General features: G+C 41.4%; 1 protein-coding gene across 1 annotated transcript in view; it reads left to right on the top strand.

The window, feature by feature from the left end:
* Positions 1 to 7,500, top strand: part of eml5 (EMAP like 5) — a 119,759-nt gene that overhangs the window by 49,371 nt on the left and 62,888 nt on the right.

Below are 7,500 nucleotides of genomic sequence, written 5' to 3'. Positions count from 1 at the left end.
TTCAGGAGTTTTTTGAAAATGGAGAGGGATGTTCCTACAGGATATGTGTGTGTGTGTGTGTGTGCTTGTGTGCGTGTGTGTATGTTTTTATGTAATAATATAATAATAATGATAATCTTTATTTATATAGCACTTTTCAAAACAAAGTTACAAAGTGCTGTACAATATCAACATAAATGAAAATGCAAATAAGACATAATAATATAACAATCAAATAATATATACTAATTTAGTTAGAACTTAACATAAATTTGTAAAAGAAAAATAAACTTACACTGAAATAAAACTTACTGAAATAAAACTTAACACTGAAATAAACTTTACACAAAATGAAGTATATTACTTAAACAAAACTAAGGAAGGCTTGTTTGTAAAGATGAGTTTAAGGAGGGATTTAAAAGAGCATACTGACTTGGCTGACCTGATTTCATCAGGCAGGTCATTCCAGAGCCTAGGTGCCCTGACACTAAATGCTCTCCCCTTTAGTTTTGAGATTGACCTTAGGAATAGTTAGGAAACCACTACCGGATGATCTTTAAAGTAGCTCCAGGTGTATAAGGTACTAGGAGATCAGATATGTAGTTGGGAGACAGGCCATGTAGAGCTTTAAAATAATCAGAAGAATCTTAAAATCAATTCTAAAGCTTACTGGGAGCCAGTGCAGTGAGGCTAAAACAGGAGTAATGTAATTACAGTACTTTGTCTTAGTAAGAAGCCGGGCAGCTGAATTCTGAACAGTTTAAAGTCTCTTTATAGATTTTTGGTTCAGACAAGAAAAAAGACTATTGCAGTAATCCAGGCGTGAAGAAATAAATGCATGTAAAAAGAAAAGTTAAAAGTTAAGATGGAACTAATCTTGGAAATATTTCTGAGGTGATAGAAACAAGACTGTGTGAGCTTTGTGATGTGACGTTCAATGCTTAAATTACTGTCAAACCAAACACCAAGATTCTTTGCAACAGGTTTTACACAGTCTAAAAATTGAAAGGGACCTAAGAATGGAATCATTTGTTTCACTATGTGCTGGGATCCAATGATGAGGACTTCTGTTTTGTCAGAATTCAACTGGAGGAAATTGTTTGACATCCAGTTTTTTATGTCACAAAGACATTCATTTAAGGAATTTAGCATACTAGGATCAGAGGAACTAATGGGCAGGTACAGTTGTGTATCATCAGCATAGAAGTGGAAGGACACAGTGTTTCTGGATAATGTGCCCAAGAGGAAGCATGTATAAACAAAATAAGATTGGTCCTAAAACTGACCCTTGAGGTACCCCATACTTGACAGGAAAAAATTAAGATGTGTAACTGTTTGCAGAAACACAAAACTTCCTATTTGACAAGTAAGATGAAAACCATTGTAAGGCTGTACCAGAAATTCCCACCCGATGTTCCAGTCTATGCAGCAGTATGCTGTGATCAATAGTGTCAAAGGCTGCGCTAAGATCAAGAAGTACAAAGACAGAACACATGCCATCATCAGCTGTTCTTAAAAGGTCATTTGTAACTTTCAGCAGTGCTGTCTCAGTGCTATGATACTTTCGGAAACCAGATTGTAGCTTTTCAAAAAGATTATTATTTTCCAGTGCAGAGACAAGCTGCTTGGACACTAATCTTTCAAGAATCTTTGATACGTGGGGTGCACACGCCGCAGGAGCTCACTCAACGGGGAGCCACGCTGCTAGCAATCCAGTGCGGGCGTGCTAGCAGCCATGTGGCCGTCCCCGCTCGTCACCAGCTCCCTCTCAGCAGCCGCCCTCAGGCTGCACTTTCATGGCGTGTCACCACGGCACCCTCCTCTCCAGACGGGGCACTAGGTGGCCTTACTACCGTAGACTGTGGCACCAAGCACTGGAACTCACGGGTCAACCTTCGCCGCTCCACTCCACAGTCGCACCCGACCAGGATAGGCAGGCCCCAGCTCCGCTGCAAGCCGGACCACGCTGAGCTCTCAGCGCCAGTTACCGGTTTCGGCGTCCCTCCTCGCGCTGCCTCCTCGCAGAGCTGTCCTCCTCTGCTCCTGGCCCGCTCCACTCCGTGGCGAAGGCTTGACCCCCTCTTCTGCCTCGGCTATCACCCAACACAGCGAACCTTTTTTTTAATCTTTTTTTTTTTTTTTTTCTGGCAACCGCCAACAGGCCAACTTCAGAACGGGCCCACACAGCGCCTCACACGCACCCAAACGCTTTTAAAGTTCAGAGTTCAGAGGGCCTTTCGGGCCGGCTGCCCCACCGTCCGTGAGTCCGCTGCCCTCAGCGGCTCCGCCAACCGCCTGTCGACCAGGAACCTCTTCCTCGCCGCTCTCCCTCGGCTCTGCTCGGCGTCGCGCCACCGCCAGCTCCAGCCTCGAATCAGCCGGGCGGGAGTCACTGCCCAGCGCGTCTCCTCCCGCGAACTTCTTCAGGCCCCTCTTCCCGCAAGATCTCCTCCCATGGCAGCAGGCAGGTCCAGACGACAGCTCCTCTCCTCTGTCGGCAGTAACGATAGAAGGCCCCGAGCTTTTTAGTAGCCCTTACAAGGGCTCTCTCTGGATCCTCTTGCGTGGGCCTCCACCCAGAGGTATAGTCTTCCATTCCCAGCTTCTCTCGCTGGGCGGAGGCCATGTTCGAAAGTCGCTTCTGACACCAATGTAACGATTTGATAGCGACACACACAGTTGTCCAATCAAAAGGTTTATTAACTGAGAACGAGAGCAGGGACACAGACACACCAAGACACCATTACATAGGAAACACAAGGGAAGTCAATAAAACAAGCACGATACACGAACAGGGTTGTCACATACAATACACCGGGTAAAACACATGAGGTAAAACCTAAAGAAAGTCTACACAAGCTAACACATACATGACTCGGAAAACGCAATTACACTAACTAAAACCGACATTACACAAACCAGCATTCACACACATTGCATTCTGGGAGGCTAGCACTCAGTCCAAAAGATACCGACGTTACAATACAGGATTCATGACTTTAACGACATTAATGTTACCAACGTGAGCAGACAGTGACATACACTATTCTGAACCTGGCTTGATCCAAGCATTCTAACAGTGCCTTTCAGTGTTGGAGCAGTGGCAATACCTCAAAAGCTCTATTCAACTATTGCCTTATGGGGTGAATGTGGTTCATTGATTTTACCTGTGGCCTGCCTTCGAATTTAGCTTCTATGACTAAAATCAAATCAATAAAATAAAACAACAGCAGTGATTGGCTGCAAAATAAATAATGTCACGCCGCCTTGCACCTCTCAAACTGGGCTATCAGGTAACCTAGAGAAAAAAAATTGAAATTATGAAATATGACTAAGGCATTAAAATGCTGCTTGTTTGTCAGGATACTTTTTCACTGATTTATTTTAAAAATATGAGCTATGAGTGTGAATGTTATATATTCCATCCCCTAATTCTGTTTTACTGGTTTATTTGACAAATAATCTATATGGATTTGCTCTATAAAGACCTTATGTTTGTTTGGGATTGTTTTGAGAGCCTATTGATGTATCTCAGAATAAAGGAATGTCCACAACATTAGTGATGTTTTTTTTGTGTGTGAATGTATTTTACTTAACTCATTGAATGTAGCTGGATACTCATGAACGCATGTCTCTAATAACAAAAAAGAGAAAAAGTCCGCCTCAACCAGGGTTTTCTGCTCCCACTTGTTTTTATTTTTCCCGCGGACGTTCGGGTAATCACCTTCTTCAGACGCCTACTGTTTCCCACACTGCACATAGCTGTATGTTATGTACATATCTGTTATATATTTTGTCATATTGAATATCCATATTTATTCTGTTTGATTATATTCTGTTAATACAGTGGGCAGTGCTTCGACTTGGCCAGCTTCACTCTCGGTCCGCGCTTGGGATCACGCGGTATCACGCAACTTTAATTTGTATTTTTCCAGTGAGACGCTGCAACAACCCAAACAACCGTAGATGGCTCAAGTGAGCAGGGTGTCTCGTAAAAGAAATGGAGCCTGGAAAACCCTACACAGACTTCACTACAGACTTTAGCAGACTGGTTTAGAAATAATTTAATAGCCAGAAATATGCCTGCCCTGCCCTAATAAAGAAATATTTGGTTAACTGTAGTGAATCCCGCTTTGCAGTCAGAGACCAGGGATTTAATTAAACATTCTGGTTTTCTCCGAAAGTAACGATGATAGACAGACATCATTTGGACAAAATATAGAGTATTAACCTCCGTTTCAGCCAAATGCCTTCCTGTTACGTCCTGTTATCGGAGTTACAGGCGATAAAACATTTTTGATGGTCACAAGTTTACTTCATTAGCGGTTTATTTTATTTTTTAATTTTTTAAAGAGTGTTTTTCATTTAAAGGTTTGACTTCGTGCTTATTCAGTAGAGCATTTAGTGCTCTCCCCAATCCCAGACGTTCACATTGCATGTTTGTTTTGTAATGGGTGCAACCGCCAGATAGGCTATGCGCTTGACGGCAATGAGTTGTTAACAGACATGAACCAAGACATATAGCCCAGCAGCAATCTAGGGACTGATCGTTATTTATTGAAGGGGCCACCGGAGGAATTTTGAGTGCTTCAGTTGCAAGTTGCATGACCCTCTCTTTGCCTGCTAGAAATTGTTCAATGACCCTCCGACAGAATTGTTAAAAGACATGACCCCCCTGCCAATTGTCGCCCTCAGCGCCACAGCCACACACTGTAATAACGTTCTTAAATCAATCTTTCCCGTGAGCTTGCATGCTACCAGTCCTTCCTTTTCAAATGTGTTGCGCCTGTTTGCCCAATTTCACAAATAATCATATGTGATTAATAATATGACAAAAATCCCTGTGCATGGGGACCGAAACAATGCATGCCAACTTTTTCAGGTTTATCACTTTATTTTAACTTCCCCCCGTATTGCCGCTTTAATGTTTTCCGTGAGAATATCCCATATTTTAATACTCTCAAAACAGCCCCTGCCATCGGGCCTGTCTCTGTGTTGCCCTGTTGCTACCCCTTGCCCCTTCCAACTAAACAGATGTCTTCAAATCATCGCTTTCCTTGCTTGAAGCTTTAACTAAGAGTGATGTTAACCTATTTAAGTTTAACGGCTTGATTGTCGGGAGAGCACGCATTCATTGGCTTGCATGTTCGGCCTTATGTTCACGTATGCACCTGAGGCTACTCAGCTACAAGAGAAAGAATTTCCCTGTTTGTATGTTCACTGTAAGTTGGCCTACCATAACTTACCAACTCTGCACTGTAGACCCTAACTGGCTATTTATATTTTTTCTGTGAAATAAGCAAATGTATTTGTTCAACTTTATGAAGCAGAATTACGATAGGCTACTTGGAACATAATACATTTAACAAAGGACAGATGTATGTTGCTAGTGACAAAATATTAACTTTCAGTGTTTTATGATGTCTTTGTCATGGGGAAGTGTTTTTCCATGCATTTATTCTAGGTTACTGTCAGTTTACCGACGCGAGAAGCGGGTCTGTGTTGTGTTGCGTTATGCTAATTTATTTTCATTGGGCATACCGCCGTCGCGTCAGCCCACAGCTCTTCAGTTCTGACAAAGGCAAAATTACTCCTTTTGAAACAATGAGTGCAGGAAGCGTGTTTGTATGGTTATATTGCTTGACGGGGATCCCAAGCAGCTTTCAGCCATCTACTTTAAGAACATTTCAATTCATTCGACACTATATATATATATATATATATATATATATATATATATATATATATATATATATAATATATAATATATTATAATATTCAAAAATGTTGAAAACTATTTCGCATAGCCTATAAAGCAGTTTAATTAAATGGAATGTTAGTTGTAAAACAAACGAGCTACTTGGTGAGGCTTTGGCCTCACAGATCTTCGATGCCTTGAATGGCAGAAAAAATCTTCACGATAGGCCTATTAACTAACCACCCGACCACGTTGGCTGGGGAAGGGGGCCATCAGACATTTGTGCCCAGTTAATTGGGCCCTGCCTCAACAAATCACACCTTCCCACCTCTGACCGCTAAAAGAAGTCAAGAGGACTCTTACTCACAGACCTATTCACAAAGCCTCACGGCATTTTGATGTGTTTTGAAATCCTATGCAGCTACAGGAGCTTCCAATCGAGGAAGCAATTTTTGCATTGTATAGGCATAACTAACATGCAACAACGCCGTAACAACAACCAAAACTAGGCTAATCATTGTCAACATGTAAATTAAATGTAACATTATTGTGAATCAAATTAAAATGTTCTCTTTGCAAAACGTGAGGCATAGTAACAGAATAATTTAATAATGTTACAAAGATACTACATCAATCCGTATGTTTCATTAGGGCTACTAGGCTGTTTTGTCTTTGATTCATTTAGGCTAGGCCTTTTTATTCAGGGCCCATTATTCACAAAGAATTTTAAGGCTAAAAGTAGCTCCTAACTGGCGAATTTAGAGCAACTCCTAAAAATAATGGGCATTTGCCCTAACTTTAGGACTCCTAATTTTTTCACAAAAGTAATTCACGGCATTTTAGACCTAAAAGTAGCACCTAAGTCTGGGACAGCTTAAGTCGAGAGGACTCTAACTCACTAAGACCTATTCATAAACAGCTTTTTTGTGGCATTTTTCGCTATGCGATGTTTTGAAATGCGAGCCCTATGCTAACAGGTGCTTCCAATCGTGAGGGAACAATTTTGCATTCATAAAAGGGATGCAATAACGCCACCAACAACAACCAAAACTACTCATTGTTAACATGTAAATGAAATGTGAAATTCTCACTTTGGAAAACAAACATTTGCCGATATCATCGCCGCATCATCAGAATATTGCAACAGATTCTGTGTTCTGACTGCAGGTTGTTGGTTACCAGTGGTTCTCAAACTTTTATTTCATCCCCACTTTGATCAGGGGGCATTGACTGATGATAGTGGAGATAACGGTTATCCCGAGGCTTTGCAAGTCAGCATCCTCGACGGTAGTTCATTAAAAATATACGCTGATGTCCCAAACGGAGAGCCATACTTTATAGTTTTTAACGATCTCTATGCTACTCACAAAAATGTAGGCATGGGGACATGATGAAGAAGGCTATCCAACTGTCGTGGTGTTAAATTATTGTGATTACGAGCCAGTGGTTTTCAAAACATTATGCGGACTCGACATCTAACTAAATGCAACAGGCTCGAGATCAGGCCCTCGTGATTTGCAAAATGAGGACCAGTGTTTTGTCAAATTGCAAATAGCTATTCGTTTTAATGATTTTTATGATAATATGGAAGTGCTGATAGGCTACTATCTTAATCTTGAATATGGCGAGGGAAGCGGCGCTGGGCCTGGCAGTAATAGCCAAATATGAATGTAATTCTGCGCTAAAGCAGATGTATTTGTTTATTGTACAGAAAAATAAAATGACATGTCATGGCAGTCAATTGACTACATTGCAGTCAAGAAGTAGGCACATTAAGACACTGTTTTGATTTCATGCATATGCTACTCCCCCAACACTGACAG

Source organism: Alosa alosa, chromosome 1 (genome assembly GCF_017589495.1).
Source record: "Alosa alosa isolate M-15738 ecotype Scorff River chromosome 1, AALO_Geno_1.1, whole genome shotgun sequence".
Taxonomy (NCBI): Eukaryota; Metazoa; Chordata; class Actinopteri; order Clupeiformes; family Clupeidae; genus Alosa; species Alosa alosa.
Note: the sequence above shows the minus strand (reverse complement) of the source record. Positions and strands in the feature narration are given on the sequence as shown.